This window comes from Rattus norvegicus, unplaced genomic scaffold (assembly GCF_021556685.1).
Source record: "Rattus norvegicus strain SHRSP/BbbUtx unplaced genomic scaffold, alternate assembly SHRSP_T2T unassigned-0000063, whole genome shotgun sequence".
In the NCBI taxonomy this organism is placed as follows: Eukaryota; Metazoa; Chordata; class Mammalia; order Rodentia; family Muridae; genus Rattus; species Rattus norvegicus.
This window is the reverse complement of record NW_028238803.1, coordinates 18531-41578: the sequence shown is the minus strand read 5'-3', so window position 1 is coordinate 41578 and position 23048 is coordinate 18531. Positions and strand designations below refer to the sequence as shown.

At 48.1% G+C, this 23048-nt stretch overlaps 10 pseudogenes; all 10 read right to left on the bottom strand.

Annotated features, from left to right (window-relative positions):
• Positions 1–606: 606 nt before the first annotated feature.
• On the bottom strand, positions 607–1044 carry LOC147997721 (chromobox protein homolog 3 pseudogene; annotated as a pseudogene).
• Positions 1045–1868: 824 nt separating this feature from the next.
• On the bottom strand, positions 1869–1986 carry LOC147997720 (5S ribosomal RNA; annotated as a pseudogene).
• Positions 1987–3173: 1187 nt separating this feature from the next.
• Positions 3174–3611, bottom strand: LOC147997719 (chromobox protein homolog 3 pseudogene; annotated as a pseudogene).
• Positions 3612–5787: 2176 nt separating this feature from the next.
• On the bottom strand, positions 5788–5905 carry LOC147997718 (5S ribosomal RNA; annotated as a pseudogene).
• Positions 5906–7097: 1192 nt separating this feature from the next.
• Positions 7098–7534, bottom strand: LOC147997717 (chromobox protein homolog 3 pseudogene; annotated as a pseudogene).
• Positions 7535–9406: 1872 nt separating this feature from the next.
• Positions 9407–9524, bottom strand: LOC147997716 (5S ribosomal RNA; annotated as a pseudogene).
• A 3341-nt stretch (positions 9525–12865) lies between these two features.
• LOC147997715 (5S ribosomal RNA) lies at positions 12866–12983 on the bottom strand (annotated as a pseudogene).
• Positions 12984–16485: 3502 nt separating this feature from the next.
• Positions 16486–16603, bottom strand: LOC147997714 (5S ribosomal RNA; annotated as a pseudogene).
• Positions 16604–20178: 3575 nt separating this feature from the next.
• Positions 20179–20296, bottom strand: LOC147997713 (5S ribosomal RNA; annotated as a pseudogene).
• Positions 20297–21470: 1174 nt separating this feature from the next.
• Positions 21471–21907, bottom strand: LOC147997712 (chromobox protein homolog 3 pseudogene; annotated as a pseudogene).
• Between the last annotated feature and the right edge of the window lie 1141 nt (positions 21908–23048).

Here is a 23048-nt window from a genome sequence, read left to right as displayed (position 1 = left end):
GCTTTTAAACTATCCAATACATTACAGACTCTGCTTAATCCGAAAGGTTATGGTATCAGGAAAATGGTCAGGCTGATGGCCTCTCATCAACCTGTGTTTTCACGTTCAGCTCTTTTGAGTATTAAAAGCAAGCTAAAACAGACAGGTTATGTAAGTGTTTTATGCATACACTGCGTACAAACAAACGCGCCCGCGCACACACACACACACACACACACACACACACACACACACACCAGAATGGTCCTTCTGTGTCCCAGTTAAAAATAAGTTCTGACTTGAGTCATGACTGTAAAATCTCCCCAGTGTTTAAGAAAAGCTGTTCTTCAAGCCGAGGAAATACAACATGGTGTCAAGTACTCTACTGTTACAGGAAGCAACTACAGAGAGCTCTCACTCGCTCAAAGGAGTCAGTGCCTTTTGACGCAGAACGAAAACCAAAAATCCCCAACTACTGCCAATGCTTTCAAAACTAGCATATCAGACTTGATTTTCATCAGGATGCTCTTTGATCCACACTAGTAATTCAAAACCCAAGATCCAGATCATTCATATATATATATATATATATATATATTTTATATACATATATATAATATTGTGTATTTATATATGCAAACAATTATTGTACTTCATTTCGGTACAAGAATGCCAAATCAGCCACTCCTCATAGAAGGCGATGACAATCTGAGGCCACTTCATATTCGCCTCCTTTGCTTGTCAGCAGCATCTCTCTTCTTCGATTTGCTCTCATCGGATTCACTATCAGATAAAGATTTCCTTTTTGGACAATCGTTTTCTTTACCAGCTTTTCGAGAATGAAGAAGTGCTTCAATTAATTCTGGACAATCTAAATTTTCTCCTGGTACCCAAGTATTATCGGCATCTGTAAACCCCTTCCACTTCACGAAATAGTTCACTACACAATGGTTCAGTACTTTTTCTACCACAAATTCTTCAGGCTCAGCATCTTCAACTCTTTTACTCTTTCCATTCTGTTTTTTTTTTTCCCAATTTTTGCAATGTAGTTTTATTGGAGGCCATTTTTAAAATTTAATCGGAGACTTGAAGCGCGCTCAGATGCTCAGGGCCGCGGATTCTGCAGAGTCTCCCGCCTATGTGATTCAGCTCAGGCACATCCTAGAGGAGGGGTTCCTCTGACATTTTTAAAGTCTATTTTTAGGGTTGGGGATTTAACTCAGTCGTAGGGCACATGCCTAGCAAGCACAAGGCCCTGGGTTCGATGCTTAGCTCTGGGGAAGGAAAAAAAAAGGCAAAATAAAAGTTGTGAAGTCGGGCTGGAAGGATGGCTTAGTGGTTAAGAGCACTGACTGCTCTTCCAGAGGTTCTGAGTTCAAATCCCAGCAACGACATGGTGTCTCACAGCCATCTGTAGTGAGATCTGATGCCCTCTTCTGGTGTGTCTGAAGACAGCTACAGTGTACTTATATATAAGAAATACATCTTTTTTAAAAAAGTTGTAAAGTCTATTTCTGTTTGTTGGTGTGGTTTGGTTTGGTTTGGGATGGGTTTTTTAAGGTTGCTTTGTTGTTTTGGTTTCTGTTGGTTTGTTACGCACATGGTCTCACTGTGTATCCCTGCTGTCCTGAAATCTCCTCCTGAGCTCCTGAGCTCCTGAGCTCCTGAGCTCCTGAGCTCCTGAGCTCCTGTGCTCCTGAGCTCCTGAGCTCCTGAGCTCCTGAGCTCCTGAGCTCCTGAGCTCCTGAGCTCCTGAGCTCCTGAGCTCCTGAGCTCCTGAGCTCCTGAGCTCCTGAGCTCCTGAGCTCCTGAGCTCCTGAGCTCCTGAGCTCCTGATTTTGATTGCCTGGCAAGAGCTCTACCACTGAGTTAAATCCCCAACCCCCAAAAGCCTACAGCACCCGGTATCCCAGGTGGTCTCCCATCCACGTACTAAGCATGCCCGACCCTGCTTAGCTTCCGAGATCAGACGAGATCGGGCGCGTTCCGGGTGGTATGGCTGTAGGCTCTTCTGACATTTTTTTAAGGAATATAAAACTATTCATTGACACAGCCAGAATACGGCAGATACATAGGTGAATGCGAGCAACAAACCAGTGAACTGAGCGCAGGACCCCAGTTGAAGAAATCAGAGAAAGGACTAAAAGAGCTTGAAGGGACTTGAGACCCCATATGAACAACAACACCAACCAACCAGAGCTTCCAGGGACTAAACCACAGCAGGACTTAATGGCCAACCTCAGCTCTAACCATGATTCTACTTCCACATCAAACAGATTCCATGAATCATAACCTTTTAGTACAGATTTTAACTTCCTACAAAGGAATGTTTCAACCAGAGGAAACTTTACACGGAACAGCTGACTCGGACCTGCCTCTGTAGATCAGCTGGCCTCTTAAATCACAGCTCCACCTGCCTCTAGAGTTCTGGCATTAAAGGTGCACACCACCACACTAGGCCAAGTCTTGTTGTTAAATCAAGCTACTACTTCGTTTAATTCCGTTTTCTGAAGGTGGAGTTGGTATGAAAATAAACTACTGTATTTATTTGATAATACATCAATTCTGATGGGCTTGCTTTTAAACTATCCAATACATTACAGACTCTGCTTAATCCGAAAGGTTATGGTATCAGGAAAATGGTCAGGCTGATGGCCTCTCATCAACCTGTGTTTTCACGTTCAGCTCTTTTGAGTATTAAAAGCAAGCTAAAACAGACAGGTTATGTAAGTGTTTTATGCATACACTGCGTACAAACAAACGCGCCCGCGCACACACACACACACACACACACACACACACACACACACCAGAATGGTCCTTCTGTGTCCCAGTTAAAAATAAGTTCTGACTTGAGTCATGACTGTAAAATCTCCCCAGTGTTTAAGAAAAGCTGTTCTTCAAGCCGAGGAAATACAACATGGTGTCAAGTACTCTACTGTTACAGGAAGCAACTACAGAGAGCTCTCACTCGCTCAAAGGAGTCAGTGCCTTTTGACGCAGAACGAAAACCAAAAATCCCCAACTACTGCCAATGCTTTCAAAACTAGCATATCAGACTTGATTTTCATCAGGATGCTCTTTGATCCACACTAGTAATTCAAAACCCAAGATCCAGATCATTCATATATATATATATATATATATATATATATATATATATATATTTTATATACATATATAATATTGTGTATTTATATATGCAAACAATTATTGTACTTCATTTCGGTACAAGAATGCCAAATCAGCCACTCCTCATAGAAGGCGATGACAATCTGAGGCCACTTCATATTCGCCTCCTTTGCTTGTCAGCAGCATCTCTCTTCTTCGATTTGCTCTCATCGGATTCACTATCAGATAAAGATTTCCTTTTTGGACAATCGTTTTCTTTACCAGCTTTTCGAGAATGAAGAAGTGCTTCAATTAATTCTGGACAATCTAAATTTTCTCCTGGTACCCAAGTATTATCGGCATCTGTAAACCCCTTCCACTTCACGAAATAGTTCACTACACAATGGTTCAGTACTTTTTCTACCACAAATTCTTCAGGCTCAGCATCTTCAACTCTTTTACTCTTTCCATTCTGTTTTTTTTTTTCCCAATTTTTGCAATGTAGTTTTATTGGAGGCCATTTTTAAAATTTAATCGGAGACTTGAAGCGCGCTCAGATGCTCAGGGCCGCGGATTCTGCAGAGTCTCCCGCCTATGTGATTCAGCTCAGGCACATCCTAGAGGAGGGGTTCCTCTGACATTTTTAAAGTCTATTTTTAGGGTTGGGGATTTAACTCAGTCGTAGGGCACATGCCTAGCAAGCACAAGGCCCTGGGTTCGATGCTTAGCTCTGGGGAAGGAAAAAAAAAGGCAAAATAAAAGTTGTGAAGTCGGGCTGGAAGGATGGCTTAGTGGTTAAGAGCACTGACTGCTCTTCCAGAGGTTCTGAGTTCAAATCCCAGCAACGACATGGTGTCTCACAGCCATCTGTAGTGAGATCTGATGCCCTCTTCTGGTGTGTCTGAAGACAGCTACAGTGTACTTATATATAAGAAATACATCTTTTTTAAAAAAGTTGTAAAGTCTATTTCTGTTTGTTGGTGTGGTTTGGTTTGGTTTGGGATGGGTTTTTTAAGGTTGCTTTGTTGTTTTGGTTTCTGTTGGTTTGTTACGCACATGGTCTCACTGTGTATCCCTGCTGTCCTGAAATCTCCTCCTGAGCTCCTGAGCTCCTGAGCTCCTGAGCTCCTGAGCTCCTGAGCTCCTGAGCTCCTGAGCTCCTGAGCTCCTGAGCTCCTGAGCTCCTGAGCTCCTGAGCTCCTGAGCTCCTGAGCTCCTGAGCTCCTGAGCTCCTGAGCTCCTGAGCTCCTGAGCTCCTGAGCTCCTGAGCTCCTGAGCTCCTGAGCTCCTGAGCTCCTGAGCTCCTGAGCTCCTGAGCTCCTGAGCTCCTGAGCTCCTGAGCTCCTGAGCTCCTGAGCTCCTGAGCTCCTGAGCTCCTGAGCTCCTGAGCTCCTGAGCTCCTGAGCTCCTGAGCTCCTGAGCTCCTGAGCTCCTGAGCTCCTGAGCTCCTGAGCTCCTGAGCTCCTGAGCTCCTGAGCTCCTGAGCTCCTGAGCTCCTGAGCTCCTGAGCTCCTGAGCTCCTGAGCTCCTGAGCTCCTGAGCTCCTGAGCTCCTGAGCTCCTGAGCTCCTGAGCTCCTGAGCTCCTGAGCTCCTGAGCTCCTGAGCTCCTGAGCTCCTGAGCTCCTGAGCTCCTGAGCTCCTGAGCTCCTGAGCTCCTGAGCTCCTGAGCTCCTGAGCTCCTGAGCTCCTGAGCTCCTGAGCTCCTGAGCTCCTGAGCTCCTGAGCTCCTGAGCTCCTGAGCTCCTGAGCTCCTGAGCTCCTGAGCTCCTGAGCTCCTGAGCTCCTGAGCTCCTGAGCTCCTGAGCTCCTGAGCTCCTGAGCTCCTGAGCTCCTGAGCTCCTGAGCTCCTGAGCTCCTGAGCTCCTGAGCTCCTGAGCTCCTGAGCTCCTGAGCTCCTGAGCTCCTGAGCTCCTGAGCTCCTGAGCTCCTGAGCTCCTGAGCTCCTGAGCTCCTGAGCTCCTGAGCTCCTGAGCTCCTGAGCTCCTGAGCTCCTGAGCTCCTGAGCTCCTGAGCTCCTGAGCTCCTGAGCTCCTGAGCTCCTGAGCTCCTGAGCTCCTGAGCTCCTGAGCTCCTGAGCTCCTGAGCTCCTGAGCTCCTGAGCTCCTGAGCTCCTGAGCTCCTGAGCTCCTGAGCTCCTGAGCTCCTGAGCTCCTGAGCTCCTGAGCTCCTGAGCTCCTGAGCTCCTGAGCTCCTGAGCTCCTGAGCTCCTGAGCTCCTGAGCTCCTGAGCTCCTGAGCTCCTGAGCTCCTGAGCTCCTGAGCTCCTGAGCTCCTGAGCTCCTGAGCTCCTGAGCTCCTGAGCTCCTGAGCTCCTGAGCTCCTGAGCTCCTGAGCTCCTGAGCTCCTGAGCTCCTGAGCTCCTGAGCTCCTGAGCTCCTGAGCTCCTGAGCTCCTGAGCTCCTGAGCTCCTGAGCTCCTGAGCTCCTGAGCTCCTGAGCTCCTGAGCTCCTGAGCTCCTGAGCTCCTGAGCTCCTGAGCTCCTGAGCTCCTGAGCTCCTGAGCTCCTGAGCTCCTGAGCTCCTGAGCTCCTGAGCTCCTGAGCTCCTGAGCTCCTGAGCTCCTGAGCTCCTGAGCTCCTGAGCTCCTGAGCTCCTGAGCTCCTGAGCTCCTGAGCTCCTGAGCTCCTGAGCTCCTGAGCTCCTGATTTTGATTGCCTGGCAAGAGCTCTACCACTGAGTTAAATCCCCAACCCCCAAAAGCCTACAGCACCCGGTATCCCAGGTGGTCTCCCATCCACGTACTAAGCATGCCCGACCCTGCTTAGCTTCCGAGATCAGACGAGATCGGGCGCGTTCCGGGTGGTATGGCTGTAGGCTCTTCTGACATTTTTTTAAGGAATATAAAACTATTCATTGACACAGCCAGAATACGGCAGATACATAGGTGAATGCGAGCAACAAACCAGTGAACTGAGCGCAGGACCCCAGTTGAAGAAATCAGAGAAAGGACTAAAAGAGCTTGAAGGGACTTGAGACCCCATATGAACAACAACACCAACCAACCAGAGCTTCCAGGGACTAAACCACAGCAGGACTTAATGGCCAACCTCAGCTCTAACCATGATTCTACTTCCACATCAAACAGATTCCATGAATCATAACCTTTTAGTACAGATTTTAACTTCCTACAAAGGAATGTTTCAACCAGAGGAAACTTTACACGGAACAGCTGACTCGGACCTGCCTCTGTAGATCAGCTGGCCTCTTAAATCACAGCTCCACCTGCCTCTAGAGTTCTGGCATTAAAGGTGCACACCACCACACTAGGCCAAGTCTTGTTGTTAAATCAAGCTACTACTTCGTTTAATTCCGTTTTCTGAAGGTGGAGTTGGTATGAAAATAAACTACTGTATTTATTTGATAATACATCAATTCTGATGGGCTTGCTTTTAAACTATCCAATACATTACAGACTCTGCTTAATCCGAAAGGTTATGGTATCAGGAAAATGGTCAGGCTGATGGCCTCTCATCAACCTGTGTTTTCACGTTCAGCTCTTTTGAGTATTAAAAGCAAGCTAAAACAGACAGGTTATGTAAGTGTTTTATGCATACACTGCGTACAAACAAACGCGCCCGCGCACACACACACACACACACACACACACACACACACACCAGAATGGTCCTTCTGTGTCCCAGTTAAAAATAAGTTCTGACTTGAGTCATGACTGTAAAATCTCCCCAGTGTTTAAGAAAAGCTGTTCTTCAAGCCGAGGAAATACAACATGGTGTCAAGTACTCTACTGTTACAGGAAGCAACTACAGAGAGCTCTCACTCGCTCAAAGGAGTCAGTGCCTTTTGACGCAGAACGAAAACCAAAAATCTCCCAACTACTGCCAATGCTTTCAAAACTAGCATATCAGACTTGATTTTCATCAGGATGCTCTTTGATCCACACTAGTAATTCAAAACCCAAGATCCAGATCATTCATATATATATATATATATATATATATATATATATATATATATATATTTTATATACATATATATAATATTGTGTATTTATATATGCAAACAATTATTGTACTTCATTTCGGTACAAGAATGCCAAATCAGCCACTCCTCATAGAAGGCGATGACAATCTGAGGCCACTTCATATTCGCCTCCTTTGCTTGTCAGCAGCATCTCTCTTCTTCGATTTGCTCTCATCGGATTCACTATCAGATAAAGATTTCCTTTTTGGACAATCGTTTTCTTTACCAGCTTTTCGAGAATGAAGAAGTGCTTCAATTAATTCTGGACAATCTAAATTTTCTCCTGGTACCCAAGTATTATCGGCATCTGTAAACCCCTTCCACTTCACGAAATAGTTCACTACACAATGGTTCAGTACTTTTTCTACCACAAATTCTTCAGGCTCAGCATCTTCAACTCTTTTACTCTTTCCATTCTGTTTTTTTTTTCCCAATTTTTGCAATGTAGTTTTATTGGAGGCCATTTTTAAAATTTAATCGGAGACTTGAAGCGCGCTCAGATGCTCAGGGCCGCGGATTCTGCAGAGTCTCCCGCCTATGTGATTCAGCTCAGGCACATCCTAGAGGAGGGGTTCCTCTGACATTTTTAAAGTCTATTTTTAGGGTTGGGGATTTAACTCAGTCGTAGGGCACATGCCTAGCAAGCACAAGGCCCTGGGTTCGATGCTTAGCTCTGGGGAAGGAAAAAAAAAGGCAAAATAAAAGTTGTGAAGTCGGGCTGGAAGGATGGCTTAGTGGTTAAGAGCACTGACTGCTCTTCCAGAGGTTCTGAGTTCAAATCCCAGCAACGACATGGTGTCTCACAGCCATCTGTAGTGAGATCTGATGCCCTCTTCTGGTGTGTCTGAAGACAGCTACAGTGTACTTATATATAAGAAATACATCTTTTTTAAAAAAGTTGTAAAGTCTATTTCTGTTTGTTGGTGTGGTTTGGTTTGGTTTGGGATGGGTTTTTTAAGGTTGCTTTGTTGTTTTGGTTTCTGTTGGTTTGTTACGCACATGGTCTCACTGTGTATCCCTGCTGTCCTGAAATCTCCTCCTGAGCTCCTGAGCTCCTGAGCTCCTGAGCTCCTGAGCTCCTGAGCTCCTGAGCTCCTGAGCTCCTGAGCTCCTGAGCTCCTGAGCTCCTGAGCTCCTGAGCTCCTGAGCTCCTGAGCTCCTGAGCTCCTGAGCTCCTGAGCTCCTGAGCTCCTGAGCTCCTGAGCTCCTGAGCTCCTGAGCTCCTGAGCTCCTGAGCTCCTGAGCTCCTGAGCTCCTGAGCTCCTGAGCTCCTGAGCTCCTGAGCTCCTGAGCTCCTGAGCTCCTGAGCTCCTGAGCTCCTGAGCTCCTGAGCTCCTGAGCTCCTGAGCTCCTGAGCTCCTGAGCTCCTGAGCTCCTGAGCTCCTGAGCTCCTGAGCTCCTGAGCTCCTGAGCTCCTGAGCTCCTGAGCTCCTGAGCTCCTGAGCTCCTGAGCTCCTGAGCTCCTGAGCTCCTGAGCTCCTGAGCTCCTGAGCTCCTGAGCTCCTGAGCTCCTGAGCTCCTGAGCTCCTGAGCTCCTGAGCTCCTGAGCTCCTGAGCTCCTGAGCTCCTGAGCTCCTGAGCTCCTGAGCTCCTGAGCTCCTGAGCTCCTGAGCTCCTGAGCTCCTGAGCTCCTGAGCTCCTGAGCTCCTGAGCTCCTGAGCTCCTGAGCTCCTGAGCTCCTGAGCTCCTGAGCTCCTGAGCTCCTGAGCTCCTGAGCTCCTGAGCTCCTGAGCTCCTGAGCTCCTGAGCTCCTGAGCTCCTGAGCTCCTGAGCTCCTGAGCTCCTGAGCTCCTGAGCTCCTGAGCTCCTGAGCTCCTGAGCTCCTGAGCTCCTGAGCTCCTGAGCTCCTGAGCTCCTGAGCTCCTGAGCTCCTGAGCTCCTGAGCTCCTGAGCTCCTGAGCTCCTGAGCTCCTGAGCTCCTGAGCTCCTGAGCTCCTGAGCTCCTGAGCTCCTGAGCTCCTGAGCTCCTGAGCTCCTGAGCTCCTGAGCTCCTGAGCTCCTGAGCTCCTGAGCTCCTGAGCTCCTGAGCTCCTGAGCTCCTGAGCTCCTGAGCTCCTGAGCTCCTGAGCTCCTGAGCTCCTGAGCTCCTGAGCTCCTGAGCTCCTGAGCTCCTGAGCTCCTGAGCTCCTGAGCTCCTGAGCTCCTGAGCTCCTGAGCTCCTGAGCTCCTGAGCTCCTGAGCTCCTGAGCTCCTGAGCTCCTGAGCTCCTGAGCTCCTGAGCTCCTGAGCTCCTGAGCTCCTGAGCTCCTGAGCTCCTGAGCTCCTGAGCTCCTGAGCTCCTGATTTTGATTGCCTGGCAAGAGCTCTACCACTGAGTTAAATCCCCAACCCCCAAAAGCCTACAGCACCCGGTATCCCAGGTGGTCTCCCATCCACGTACTAAGCATGCCCGACCCTGCTTAGCTTCCGAGATCAGACGAGATCGGGCGCGTTCCGGGTGGTATGGCTGTAGGCTCTTCTGACATTTTTTTAAGGAATATAAAACTATTCATTGACACAGCCAGAATACGGCAGATACATAGGTGAATGCGAGCAACAAACCAGTGAACTGAGCGCAGGACCCCAGTTGAAGAAATCAGAGAAAGGACTAAAAGAGCTTGAAGGGACTTGAGACCCCATATGAACAACAACACCAACCAACCAGAGCTTCCAGGGACTAAACCACAGCAGGACTTAATGGCCAACCTCAGCTCTAACCATGATTCTACTTCCACATCAAACAGATTCCATGAATCATAACCTTTTAGTACAGATTTTAACTTCCTACAAAGGAATGTTTCAACCAGAGGAAACTTTACACGGAACAGCTGACTCGGACCTGCCTCTGTAGATCAGCTGGCCTCTTAAATCACAGCTCCACCTGCCTCTAGAGTTCTGGCATTAAAGGTGCACACCACCACACTAGGCCAAGTCTTGTTGTTAAATCAAGCTACTACTTCGTTTAATTCCGTTTTCTGAAGGTGGAGTTGGTATGAAAATAAACTACTGTATTTATTTGATAATACATCAATTCTGATGGGCTTGCTTTTAAACTATCCAATACATTACAGACTCTGCTTAATCCGAAAGGTTATGGTATCAGGAAAATGGTCAGGCTGATGGCCTCTCATCAACCTGTGTTTTCACGTTCAGCTCTTTTGAGTATTAAAAGCAAGCTAAAACAGACAGGTTATGTAAGTGTTTTATGCATACACTGCGTACAAACAAACGCGCCCGCGCACACACACACACACACACACACACACACACACACACACACCAGAATGGTCCTTCTGTGTCCCAGTTAAAAATAAGTTCTGACTTGAGTCATGACTGTAAAATCTCCCCAGTGTTTAAGAAAAGCTGTTCTTCAAGCCGAGGAAATACAACATGGTGTCAAGTACTCTACTGTTACAGGAAGCAACTACAGAGAGCTCTCACTCGCTCAAAGGAGTCAGTGCCTTTTGACGCAGAACGAAAACCAAAAATCCCCAACTACTGCCAATGCTTTCAAAACTAGCATATCAGACTTGATTTTCATCAGGATGCTCTTTGATCCACACTAGTAATTCAAAACCCAAGATCCAGATCATTCATATATATATATATATATATATATATATATATATATATATATATATATATTTTATATACATATATATAATATTGTGTATTTATATATGCAAACAATTATTGTACTTCATTTCGGTACAAGAATGCCAAATCAGCCACTCCTCATAGAAGGCGATGACAATCTGAGGCCACTTCATATTCGCCTCCTTTGCTTGTCAGCAGCATCTCTCTTCTTCGATTTGCTCTCATCGGATTCACTATCAGATAAAGATTTCCTTTTTGGACAATCGTTTTCTTTACCAGCTTTTCGAGAATGAAGAAGTGCTTCAATTAATTCTGGACAATCTAAATTTTCTCCTGGTACCCAAGTATTATCGGCATCTGTAAACCCCTTCCACTTCACGAAATAGTTCACTACACAATGGTTCAGTACTTTTTCTACCACAAATTCTTCAGGCTCAGCATCTTCAACTCTTTTACTCTTTCCACTCTGTTTTTTTTTTTCCCAATTTTTGCAATGTAGTTTTATTGGAGGCCATTTTTAAAATTTAATCGGAGACTTGAAGCGCGCTCAGATGCTCAGGGCCGCGGATTCTGCAGAGTCTCCCGCCTATGTGATTCAGCTCAGGCACATCCTAGAGGAGGGGTTCCTCTGACATTTTTAAAGTCTATTTTTAGGGTTGGGGATTTAACTCAGTCGTAGGGCACATGCCTAGCAAGCACAAGGCCCTGGGTTCGATGCTTAGCTCTGGGGAAGGAAAAAAAAAGGCAAAATAAAAGTTGTGAAGTCGGGCTGGAAGGATGGCTTAGTGGTTAAGAGCACTGACTGCTCTTCCAGAGGTTCTGAGTTCAAATCCCAGCAACGACATGGTGTCTCACAGCCATCTGTAGTGAGATCTGATGCCCTCTTCTGGTGTGTCTGAAGACAGCTACAGTGTACTTATATATAAGAAATACATCTTTTTTAAAAAAGTTGTAAAGTCTATTTCTGTTTGTTGGTGTGGTTTGGTTTGGTTTGGGATGGGTTTTTTAAGGTTGCTTTGTTGTTTTGGTTTCTGTTGGTTTGTTACGCACATGGTCTCACTGTGTATCCCTGCTGTCCTGAAATCTCCTCCTGAGCTCCTGAGCTCCTGAGCTCCTGAGCTCCTGAGCTCCTGAGCTCCTGAGCTCCTGAGCTCCTGAGCTCCTGAGCTCCTGAGCTCCTGAGCTCCTGAGCTCCTGAGCTCCTGAGCTCCTGAGCTCCTGAGCTCCTGAGCTCCTGAGCTCCTGAGCTCCTGAGCTCCTGAGCTCCTGAGCTCCTGAGCTCCTGAGCTCCTGAGCTCCTGAGCTCCTGAGCTCCTGAGCTCCTGAGCTCCTGAGCTCCTGAGCTCCTGAGCTCCTGAGCTCCTGAGCTCCTGAGCTCCTGAGCTCCTGAGCTCCTGAGCTCCTGAGCTCCTGAGCTCCTGAGCTCCTGAGCTCCTGAGCTCCTGAGCTCCTGAGCTCCTGAGCTCCTGAGCTCCTGAGCTCCTGAGCTCCTGAGCTCCTGAGCTCCTGAGCTCCTGAGCTCCTGAGCTCCTGAGCTCCTGAGCTCCTGAGCTCCTGAGCTCCTGAGCTCCTGAGCTCCTGAGCTCCTGAGCTCCTGAGCTCCTGAGCTCCTGAGCTCCTGAGCTCCTGAGCTCCTGAGCTCCTGAGCTCCTGAGCTCCTGAGCTCCTGAGCTCCTGAGCTCCTGAGCTCCTGAGCTCCTGAGCTCCTGAGCTCCTGAGCTCCTGAGCTCCTGAGCTCCTGAGCTCCTGAGCTCCTGAGCTCCTGAGCTCCTGAGCTCCTGAGCTCCTGAGCTCCTGAGCTCCTGAGCTCCTGAGCTCCTGAGCTCCTGAGCTCCTGAGCTCCTGAGCTCCTGAGCTCCTGAGCTCCTGAGCTCCTGAGCTCCTGAGCTCCTGAGCTCCTGAGCTCCTGAGCTCCTGAGCTCCTGAGCTCCTGAGCTCCTGAGCTCCTGAGCTCCTGAGCTCCTGAGCTCCTGAGCTCCTGAGCTCCTGAGCTCCTGAGCTCCTGAGCTCCTGAGCTCCTGAGCTCCTGAGCTCCTGAGCTCCTGAGCTCCTGAGCTCCTGAGCTCCTGAGCTCCTGAGCTCCTGAGCTCCTGAGCTCCTGAGCTCCTGAGCTCCTGAGCTCCTGAGCTCCTGAGCTCCTGAGCTCCTGAGCTCCTGAGCTCCTGATTTTGATTGCCTGGCAAGAGCTCTACCACTGAGTTAAATCCCCAACCCCCAAAAGCCTACAGCACCCGGTATCCCAGGTGGTCTCCCATCCACGTACTAAGCATGCCCGACCCTGCTTAGCTTCCGAGATCAGACGAGATCGGGCGCGTTCCGGGTGGTATGGCTGTAGGCTCTTCTGACATTTTTTTAAGGAATATAAAACTATTCATTGACACAGCCAGAATACGGCAGATACATAGGTGAATGCGAGCAACAAACCAGTGAACTGAGCGCAGGACCCCAGTTGAAGAAATCAGAGAAAGGACTAAAAGAGCTTGAAGGGACTTGAGACCCCATATGAACAACAACACCAACCAACCAGAGCTTCCAGGGACTAAACCACAGCAGGACTTAATGGCCAACCTCAGCTCTAACCATGATTCTACTTCCACATCAAACAGATTCCATGAATCATAACCTTTTAGTACAGATTTTAACTTCCTACAAAGGAATGTTTCAACCAGAGGAAACTTTACACGGAACAGCTGACTCGGACCTGCCTCTGTAGATCAGCTGGCCTCTTAAATCACAGCTCCACCTGCCTCTAGAGTTCTGGCATTAAAGGTGCACACCACCACACTAGGCCAAGTCTTGTTGTTAAATCAAGCTACTACTTCGTTTAATTCCGTTTTCTGAAGGTGGAGTTGGTATGAAAATAAACTACTGTATTTATTTGATAATACATCAATTCTGATGGGCTTGCTTTTAAACTATCCAATACATTACAGACTCTGCTTAATCCGAAAGGTTATGGTATCAGGAAAATGGTCAGGCTGATGGCCTCTCATCAACCTGTGTTTTCACGTTCAGCTCTTTTGAGTATTAAAAGCAAGCTAAAACAGACAGGTTATGTAAGTGTTTTATGCATACACTGCGTACAAACAAACGCGCCCGCGCACACACACACACACACACACACACACACACACACACACACCAGAATGGTCCTTCTGTGTCCCAGTTAAAAATAAGTTCTGACTTGAGTCATGACTGTAAAATCTCCCCAGTGTTTAAGAAAAGCTGTTCTTCAAGCCGAGGAAATACAACATGGTGTCAAGTACTCTACTGTTACAGGAAGCAACTACAGAGAGCTCTCACTCGCTCAAAGGAGTCAGTGCCTTTTGACGCAGAACGAAAACCAAAAATCCCCAACTACTGCCAATGCTTTCAAAACTAGCATATCAGACTTGATTTTCATCAGGATGCTCTTTGATCCACACTAGTAATTCAAAACCCAAGATCCAGATCATTCATATATATATATATATATATATATATATATATATATATATATATTTTATATACATATATATAATATTGTGTATTTATATATGCAAACAATTATTGTACTTCATTTCGGTACAAGAATGCCAAATCAGCCACTCCTCATAGAAGGCGATGACAATCTGAGGCCACTTCATATTCGCCTCCTTTGCTTGTCAGCAGCATCTCTCTTCTTCGATTTGCTCTCATCGGATTCACTATCAGATAAAGATTTCCTTTTTGGACAATCGTTTTCTTTACCAGCTTTTCGAGAATGAAGAAGTGCTTCAATTAATTCTGGACAATCTAAATTTTCTCCTGGTACCCAAGTATTATCGGCATCTGTAAACCCCTTCCACTTCACGAAATAGTTCACTACACAATGGTTCAGTACTTTTTCTACCACAAATTCTTCAGGCTCAGCATCTTCAACTCTTTTACTCTTTCCACTCTGTTTTTTTTTTCCCAATTTTTGCAATGTAGTTTTATTGGAGGCCATTTTTAAAATTTAATCGGAGACTTGAAGCGCGCTCAGATGCTCAGGGCCGCGGATTCTGCAGAGTCTCCCGCCTATGTGATTCAGCTCAGGCACATCCTAGAGGAGGGGTTCCTCTGACATTTTTAAAGTCTATTTTTAGGGTTGGGGATTTAACTCAGTCGTAGGGCACATGCCTAGCAAGCACAAGGCCCTGGGTTCGATGCTTAGCTCTGGGGAAGGAAAAAAAAAGGCAAAATAAAAGTTGTGAAGTCGGGCTGGAAGGATGGCTTAGTGGTTAAGAGCACTGACTGCTCTTCCAGAGGTTCTGAGTTCAAATCCCAGCAACGACATGGTGTCTCACAGCCATCTGTAGTGAGATCTGATGCCCTCTTCTGGTGTGTCTGAAGACAGCTACAGTGTACTTATATATAAGAAATACATCTTTTTTAAAAAAGTTGTAAAGTCTATTTCTGTTTGTTGGTGTGGTTTGGTTTGGTTTGGGATGGGTTTTTTAAGGTTGCTTTGTTGTTTTGGTTTCTGTTGGTTTGTTACGCACATGGTCTCACTGTGTATCCCTGCTGTCCTGAAATCTCCTCCTGAGCTCCTGAGCTCCTGAGCTCCTGAGCTCCTGAGCTCCTGAGCTCCTGAGCTCCTGAGCTCCTGAGCTCCTGAGCTCCTGAGCTCCTGAGCTCCTGAGCTCCTGAGCTCCTGAGCTCCTGAGCTCCTGAGCTCCTGAGCTCCTGAGCTCCTGAGCTCCTGAGCTCCTGAGCTCCTGAGCTCCTGAGCTCCTGAGCTCCTGAGCTCCTGAGCTCCTGAGCTCCTGAGCTCCTGAGCTCCTGAGCTCCTGAGCTCCTGAGCTCCTGAGCTCCTGAGCTCCTGAGCTCCTGAGCTCCTGAGCTCCTGAGCTCCTGAGCTCCTGAGCTCCTGAGCTCCTGAGCTCCTGAGCTCCTGAGCTCCTGAGCTCCTGAGCTCCTGAGCTCCTGAGCTCCTGAGCTCCTGAGCTCCTGAGCTCCTGAGCTCCTGAGCTCCTGAGCTCCTGAGCTCCTGAGCTCCTGAGCTCCTGAGCTCCTGAGCTCCTGAGCTCCTGAGCTCCTGAGCTCCTGAGCTCCTGAGCTCCTGAGCTCCTGAGCTCCTGAGCTCCTGAGCTCCTGAGCTCCTGAGCTCCTGAGCTCCTGAGCTCCTGAGCTCCTGAGCTCCTGAGCTCCTGAGCTCCTGAGCTCCTGAGCTCCTGAGCTCCTGAGCTCCTGAGCTCCTGAGCTCCTGAGCTCCTGAGCTCCTGAGCTCCTGAGCTCCTGAGCTCCTGAGCTCCTGAGCTCCTGAGCTCCTGAGCTCCTGAGCTCCTGAGCTCCTGAGCTCCTGAGCTCCTGAGCTCCTGAGCTCCTGAGCTCCTGAGCTCCTGAGCTCCTGAGCTCCTGAGCTCCTGAGCTCCTGAGCTCCTGAGCTCCTGAGCTCCTGAGCTCCTGAGCTCCTGAGCTCCTGAGCTCCTGAGCTCCTGAGCTCCTGAGCTCCTGAGCTCCTGAGCTCCTGAGCTCCTGAGCTCCTGAGCTCCTGAGCTCCTGAGCTCCTGAGCTCCTGAGCTCCTGAGCTCCTGAGCTCCTGAGCTCCTGAGCTCCTGAGCTCCTGAGCTCCTGAGCTCCTGAGCTCCTGAGCTCCTGAGCTCCTGAGCTCCTGAGCTCCTGAGCTCCTGAGCTCCTGAGCTCCTGAGCTCCTGAGCTCCTGAGCTCCTGAGCTCCTGAGCTCCTGAGCTCCTGAGCTCCTGAGCTCCTGAGCTCCTGAGCTCCTGAGCTCCTGAGCTCCTGAGCTCCTGAGCTCCTGAGCTCCTGAGCTCCTGAGCTCCTGATTTTGATTGCCTGGCAAGAGCTCTACCACTGAGTTAAATCCCCAACCCCCAAAAGCCTACAGCACCCGGTATCCCAGGTGGTCTCCCATCCACGTACTAAGCATGCCCGACCCTGCTTAGCTTCCGAGATCAGACGAGATCGGGCGCGTTCCGGGTGGTATGGCTGTAGGCTCTTCTGACATTTTTTTGAGGAATATAAAACTATTCATTGACACAGCCAGAATACGGCAGATACATAGGTGAATGCGAGCAACAAACCAGTGAACTGAGCGCAGGACCCCAGTTGAAGAAATCAGAGAAAGGACTAAAAGAGCTTGAAGGGACTTGAGACCCCATATGAACAACAACACCAACCAACCAGAGCTTCCAGGGACTAAACCACAGCAGGACTTAATGGCCAACCTCAGCTCTAACCATGATTCTACTTCCACATCAAACAGATTCCATGAATCATAACCTTTTAGTACAGATTTTAACTTCCTACAAAGGAATGTTTCAACCAGAGGAACCTTTACACGGAACAGCTGACTCGGACCTGCCTCTGTAGATCAGCTGGCCTCTTAAATCACAGCTCCACCTGCCTCTAGAGTTCTGGCATTAAAGGTGCACACCACCACACTAGGCCAAGTCTTGTTGTTAAATCAAGCTACTACTTCGTTTAATTCCGTTTTCTGAAGGTGGAGTTGGTATGAAAATAAACTACTGTATTTATTTGATAATACATCAATTCTGATGGGCTTGCTTTTAAACTATCCAATACATTACAGACTCTGCTTAATCCGAAAGGTTATGGTATCAGGAAAATGGTCAGGCTGATGGCCTCTCATCAACCTGTGTTTTCACGTTCAGCTCTTTTGAGTATTAAAAGCAAGCTAAAACAGACAGGTTATGTAAGTGTTTTATGCATACACTGCGTACAAACAAACGCGCCCGCGCACACACACACACACACACACACACACACACACACACACACACACACACACCAGAATGGTCCTTCTGTGTCCCAGTTAAAAATAAGTTCTGACTTGAGTCATGACTGTAAAATCTCCCCAGTGTTTAAGAAAAGCTGTTCTTCAAGCCGAGGAAATACAACATGGTGTCAAGTACTCTACTGTTACAGGAAGCAACTACAGAGAGCTCTCACTCGCTCAAAGGAGTCAGTGCCTTTTGACGCAGAACGAAAACCAAAAATCTCCCAACTACTGCCAATGCTTTCAAAACTAGCATATCAGACTTGATTTTCATCAGGATGCTCTTTGATCCACACTAGTAATTCAAAACCCAAGATCCAGATCATTCATATATATATATATATATATATATATATATATATTTTATATACATATATATAATATTGTGTATTTATATATGCAAACAATTATTGTACTTCATTTCGGTACAAGAATGCCAAATCAGCCACTCCTCATAGAAGGCGATGACAATCTGAGGCCACTTCATATTCGCCTCCTTTGCTTGTCAGCAGCATCTCTCTTCTTCGATTTGCTCTCATCGGATTCACTATCAGATAAAGATTTCCTTTTTGGACAATCGTTTTCTTTACCAGCTTTTCGAGAATGAAGAAGTGCTTCAATAATTCTGGACAATCTAAATTTTCTCCTGGTACCCAAGTATTATCGGCATCTGTAAACCCCTTCCACTTCACGAAATAGTTCACTACACAATGGTTCAGTACTTTTTCTACCACAAATTCTTCAGGCTCAGCATCTTCAACTCTTTTACTCTTTCCATTCTGTTTTTTTTTTTCCCAATTTTTGCAATGTAGTTTTATTGGAGGCCATTTTTAAAATTTAATCGGAGACTTGAAGCGCGCTCAGATGCTCAGGGCCGCGGATTCTGCAGAGTCTCCCGCCTATGTGATTCAGCTCAGGCACATCCTAGAGGAGGGGTTCCTCTGACATTTTTAAAGTCTATTTTTAGGGTTGGGGATTTAACTCAGTCGTAGGGCACATGCCTAGCAAGCACAAGGCCCTGGGTTCGATGCTTAGCTCTGGGGAAGGAAAAAAAAAGGCAAAATAAAAGTTGTGAAGTCGGGCTGGAAGGATGGCTTAGTGGTTAAGAGCACTGACTGCTCTTCCAGAGGTTCTGAGTTCAAATCCCAGCAACGACATGGTGTCTCACAGCCATCTGTAGTGAGATCTGATGCCCTCTTCTGGTGTGTCTGAAGACAGCTACAGTGTACTTATATATAAGAAATACATCTTTTTTAAAAAAGTTGTAAAGTCTATTTCTGTTTGTTGGTGTGGTTTGGTTTGGTTTGGGATGGGTTTTTTAAGGTTGCTTTGTTGTTTTGGTTTCTGTTGGTTTGTTACGCACATGGTCTCACTGTGTATCCCTGCTGTCCTGAAATCTCCTCCTGAGCTCCTGAGCTCCTGAGCTCCTGAGCTCCTGAGCTCCTGAGCTCCTGAGCTCCTGAGCTCCTGAGCTCCTGAGCTCCTGAGCTCCTGAGCTCCTGAGCTCCTGAGCTCCTGAGCTCCTGAGCTCCTGAGCTCCTGAGCTCCTGAGCTCCTGAGCTCCTGAGCTCCTGAGCTCCTGAGCTCCTGAGCTCCTGAGCTCCTGAGCTCCTGAGCTCCTGAGCTCCTGAGCTCCTGAGCTCCTGAGCTCCTGAGCTCCTGAGCTCCTGAGCTCCTGAGCTCCTGAGCTCCTGAGCTCCTGAGCTCCTGAGCTCCTGAGCTCCTGAGCTCCTGAGCTCCTGAGCTCCTGAGCTCCTGAGCTCCTGAGCTCCTGAGCTCCTGAGCTCCTGAGCTCCTGAGCTCCTGAGCTCCTGAGCTCCTGAGCTCCTGAGCTCCTGAGCTCCTGAGCTCCTGAGCTCCTGAGCTCCTGAGCTCCTGAGCTCCTGAGCTCCTGAGCTCCTGAGCTCCTGAGCTCCTGAGCTCCTGAGCTCCTGAGCTCCTGAGCTCCTGAGCTCCTGAGCTCCTGAGCTCCTGAGCTCCTGAGCTCCTGAGCTCCTGAGCTCCTGAGCTCCTGAGCTCCTGAGCTCCTGAGCTCCTGAGCTCCTGAGCTCCTGAGCTCCTGAGCTCCTGAGCTCCTGAGCTCCTGAGCTCCTGAGCTCCTGAGCTCCTGAGCTCCTGAGCTCCTGAGCTCCTGAGCTCCTGAGCTCCTGAGCTCCTGAGCTCCTGAGCTCCTGAGCTCCTGAGCTCCTGAGCTCCTGAGCTCCTGAGCTCCTGAGCTCCTGAGCTCCTGAGCTCCTGAGCTCCTGAGCTCCTGAGCTCCTGAGCTCCTGAGCTCCTGAGCTCCTGAGCTCCTGAGCTCCTGAGCTCCTGAGCTCCTGAGCTCCTGAGCTCCTGAGCTCCTGAGCTCCTGAGCTCCTGAGCTCCTGAGCTCCTGAGCTCCTGAGCTCCTGAGCTCCTGAGCTCCTGAGCTCCTGAGCTCCTGAGCTCCTGAGCTCCTGAGCTCCTGAGCTCCTGAGCTCCTGAGCTCCTGAGCTCCTGAGCTCCTGAGCTCCTGAGCTCCTGAGCTCCTGAGCTCCTGAGCTCCTGAGCTCCTGAGCTCCTGAGCTCCTGAGCTCCTGAGCTCCTGAGCTCCTGAGCTCCTGAGCTCCTGAGCTCCTGAGCTCCTGAGCTCCTGAGCTCCTGAGCTCCTGAGCTCCTGAGCTCCTGAGCTCCTGAGCTCCTGAGCTCCTGAGCTCCTGAGCTCCTGAGCTCCTGAGCTCCTGAGCTCCTGAGCTCCTGATTTTGATTGCCTGGCAAGAGCTCTACCACTGAGTTAAATCCCCAACCCCCAAAAGCCTACAGCACCCGGTATCCCAGGTGGTCTCCCATCCACGTACTAAGCATGCCCGACCCTGCTTAGCTTCCGAGATCAGACGAGATCGGGCGCGTTCCGGGTGGTATGGCTGTAGGCTCTTCTGACATTTTTTTAAGGAATATAAAACTATTCATTGACACAGCCAGAATACGGCAGATACATAGGTGAATGCGAGCAACAAACCAGTGAACTGAGCGCAGGACCCCAGTTGAAGAAATCAGAGAAAGGACTAAAAGAGCTTGAAGGGACTTGAGACCCCATATGAACAACAACACCAACCAACCAGAGCTTCCAGGGACTAAACCACAGCAGGACTTAATGGCCAACATCAGCTCTAACCATGATTCTACTTCCACATCAAACAGATTCCATGAATCATAACCTTTTAGTACAGATTTTAACTTCCTACAAAGGAATGTTTCAACCAGAGGAACCTTTACACAGAACAGCTGACTCGGACCTGCCTCTGTAGATCAGCTGGCCTCTTAAATCACAGCTCCACCTGCCTCTAGAGTTCTGGCATTAAAGGTGCACACCACCACACTAGGCCAAGTCTTGTTGTTAAATCAAGCTACTACTTCGTTTAATTCCGTTTTCTGAAGGTGGAGTTGGTATGAAAATAAACTACTGTATTTATTTGATAATACATCAATTCTGATGGGCTTGCTTTTAAACTATCCAATACATTACAGACTCTGCTTAATCCGAAAGGTTATGGTATCAGGAAAATGGTCAGGCTGATGGCCTCTCATCAACCTGTGTTTTCACGTTCAGCTCTTTTGAGTATTAAAAGCAAGCTAAAACAGACAGGTTATGTAAGTGTTTTATGCATACACTGCATACAAACAAACGCGCCCGCGCACACACACACACACACACACACACACACACACACACCAGAATGGTCCTTCTGTGTCCCAGTTAAAAATAAGTTCTGACTTGAGTCATGACTGTAAAATCTCCCCAGTGTTTAAGAAAAGCTGTTCTTCAAGCCGAGGAAATACAACATGGTGTCAAGTACTCTACTGTTACAGGAAGCAACTACAGAGAGCTCTCACTCGCTCAAAGGAGTCAGTGCCTTTTGACGCAGAACGAAAACCAAAAATCTCCCAACTACTGCCAATGCTTTCAAAACTAGCATATCAGACTTGATTTTCATCAGGATGCTCTTTGATCCACACTAGTAATTCAAAACCCAAGATCCAGATCATTCATATATATATATATATATATATATATATTTTATATACATATATATAATATTGTGTATTTATATATGCAAACAATTATTGTACTTCATTTCGGTACAAGAATGCCAAATCAGCCACTCCTCATAGAAGGCGATGACAATCTGAGGCCACTTCATATTCGCCTCCTTTGCTTGTCAGCAGCATCTCTCTTCTTCGATTTGCTCTCATCGGATTCACTATCAGATAAAGATTTCCTTTTTGGACAATCGTTTTCTTTACCAGCTTTTCGAGAATGAAGAAGTGCTTCAATTAATTCTGGACAATCTAAATTTTCTCCTGGTACCCAAGTATTATCGGCATCTGTAAACCCCTTCCACTTCACGAAATAGTTCACTACACAATGGTTCAGTACTTTTTCTACCACAAATTCTTCAGGCTCAGCATCTTCAACTCTTTTACTCTTTCCATTCTGTTTTTTTTTTCCCAATTTTTGCAATGTAGTTTTATTGGAGGCCATTTTTAAAATTTAATCGGAGACTTGAAGCGCGCTCAGATGCTCAGGGCCGCGGATTCTGCAGAGTCTCCCGCCTATGTGATTCAGCTCAGGCACATCCTAGAGGAGGGGTTCCTCTGACATTTTTAAAGTCTATTTTTAGGGTTGGGGATTTAACTCAGTCGTAGGGCACATGCCTAGCAAGCACAAGGCCCTGGGTTCGATGCTTAGCTCTGGGGAAGGAAAAAAAAAGGCAAAATAAAAGTTGTGAAGTCGGGCTGGAAGGATGGCTTAGTGGTTAAGAGCACTGACTGCTCTTCCAGAGGTTCTGAGTTCAAATCCCAGCAACGACATGGTGTCTCACAGCCATCTGTAGTGAGATCTGATGCCCTCTTCTGGTGTGTCTGAAGACAGCTACAGTGTACTTATATATAAGAAATACATCTTTTTTAAAAAAGTTGTAAAGTCTATTTCTGTTTGTTGGTGTGGTTTGGTTTGGTTTGGGATGGGTTTTTTAAGGTTGCTTTGTTGTTTTGGTTTCTGTTGGTTTGTTACGCACATGGTCTCACTGTGTATCCCTGCTGTCCTGAAATCTCCTCCTGAGCTCCTGAGCTCCTGAGCTCCTGAGCTCCTGAGCTCCTGAGCTCCTGAGCTCCTGAGCTCCTGAGCTCCTGAGCTCCTGAGCTCCTGAGCTCCTGAGCTCCTGAGCTCCTGAGCTCCTGAGCTCCTGAGCTCCTGAGCTCCTGAGCTCCTGAGCTCCTGAGCTCCTGAGCTCCTGAGCTCCTGAGCTCCTGAGCTCCTGAGCTCCTGAGCTCCTGAGCTCCTGAGCTCCTGAGCTCCTGAGCTCCTGAGCTCCTGAGCTCCTGAGCTCCTGAGCTCCTGAGCTCCTGAGCTCCTGAGCTCCTGAGCTCCTGAGCTCCTGAGCTCCTGAGCTCCTGAGCTCCTGAGCTCCTGAGCTCCTGAGCTCCTGAGCTCCTGAGCTCCTGAGCTCCTGAGCTCCTGAGCTCCTGAGCTCCTGAGCTCCTGAGCTCCTGAGCTCCTGAGCTCCTGAGCTCCTGAGCTCCTGAGCTCCTGAGCTCCTGAGCTCCTGAGCTCCTGAGCTCCTGAGCTCCTGAGCTCCTGAGCTCCTGAGCTCCTGAGCTCCTGAGCTCCTGAGCTCCTGAGC